Genomic DNA, 1,977 nt, shown 5'->3' on the forward strand with positions numbered 1-1,977 from the left:
GAACCAGTCTGTTGTTCCATGTCCAGTTCTAACTGTTGCTTCCTGACCTGCATATAGGTTTCTCAAGAGGCAGGTCAGGTGGTCTGGTATTAGTGAGGTACATTTGTTATAATTAAGGAATAAGTATTGATATATTATTGTGAAGTTCATAGTTTACTTTAAAGTTCATTCTTCGCATTGTACAGTTTTGTGGGGTTAGAGAAATGTTTACTGTCCTAACCCACCATTACAGTGTCAAACAAAATAGTTTTACTATGCTAAAAATGTCCACCTATTCCTTCCTACTTTCCTTCTTATGAATCCTTAACAACCACTCATCTTTTCACTGTCTTCATAGTTTTGCCTTTGTTAGGATGTCATATGGTTGGAAACTCTTTTTTTCTTCTTTGCATGTTGAATGTCCAATTTGCTGGAAAACACTGTCCTTTCTCCATTAACTTGGCTTTTCTTCTTTTTCGAAGATCAGTTGACTGTATTCATGAAAATCTGTGTCTGGGATCTGTAGTCTGTTTCCATTGATCTGTTTATTCATCTATTATTTTGTCACTATCTAAGGGTGCTGATCACTGTGTGTGTGCTCAGTCACATCTGACTCTTTGCAAACTCATGGAATGGGTTTCCATTTCCTCTTCCAGGGAATCTTCCCAACCCAGGGATCAAACTCACATCTCCTGCATCACGTCACCCGCGTTGACAGGTGGGTTCTTTACCGCTGAGCCACCTGGGAAGTCTGCTTGATTACCATAGGTTTATAGTAAGCCTTGAATTCAAGTAGTGTTACTCCTCCAACTTTTGTTCTCCTCCTTCAGTGTTGTGTTGCCTATTCTGGGTCTTAGAATCAATCTGTCAATATCTACAAAATAAGTTTCTAGGATTTTGACTGGGATTGTGTTGAATCTACAGAGTAAGTGATGGAGAACGGACATCCTGACACTACTGAAACCTCCTAAGCATGAGCATGGAACATATTTCCACTCACTGAGATCTATTTTTTTTAATATTTTATTTAGGCATGATCGACATCCAGAAAGCTGCATATATTTAATGTGTACAACATAGTGAGTTTAGAGATAAGCAAACACCCGTGAATCTACCTGCCGATGCAGGAGACATGGGTTCAATCCCTGGGTCAGGAAGATCCCCTGCAGAAGGAAATGGCAACCCACTCCAGTATTCTTGCCTGGGAAATCCAATGGACAGAGGAGCCTGGTGGGCTATGAAGTCATAAAGAGTTAGACACAACTTAGTGACTAAACAACAAACAACAATATACCCGTGAAACTATCACCACAATCCAGGCCAAAAATCTATCCATCACTTTCAAAAGTTTTCTCCCTCTGCCTCATTATTTGTAATAAGAACACATAACATAAGATCAACCCTCTTACCATCTTTTGCTGCTGCTGCTGCTGCTAAGTCGCCTCAGTCGTGTCCGACTCTGTGCGACCCCATAGACGGCAGCTCACCAGGCTCCCCCGTCCCTGGGATTCTCCAGGCAAGAACACTGGAGTGGGTTGCCATTTCCTTCTCCAATGCATGAAAGTGAAAAGTGAAAGTGAAGTCTCTCAGTCATGTCCGACTCTTAGCGACCCCATGGACTGCAGCCCACCAGGCTCCTCTGTCCATGGGATTTTTCAGGCAAGAGTACTGGAGTGGGGTGCCATTGCCTTCTCCGCTTACCGTCTTTTAGACATACCGTATTGTTAACTATAGGCACTATCCTATGCTGTAGATGTCTAAGACATATTCATCTTGTGTAAGTGAAATTTTATACCGTTTAGCTAATATCTCCTTGATTTCCCCTCCCTCATTCCCTGGTAACAACCATTCCACTCTCTGCTTAAATGCATTTAACTGTCTTAGAATCATCATATAGGTGTTTATAGTATTTGTTTTTCTGTGTCCGGTTTATTTCAGTTAGCATAAAGCTCTCCAGTCATTGATGTTGTTTCAATGGCAAGATTTCCTTCACTCTAA

This window comes from Bison bison, unplaced genomic scaffold, assembly GCF_000754665.1.
Source record: "Bison bison bison isolate TAMUID 2011002044 unplaced genomic scaffold, Bison_UMD1.0 scf7180017864471, whole genome shotgun sequence".
In the NCBI taxonomy this organism is placed as follows: domain Eukaryota; kingdom Metazoa; phylum Chordata; class Mammalia; order Artiodactyla; family Bovidae; genus Bison; species Bison bison.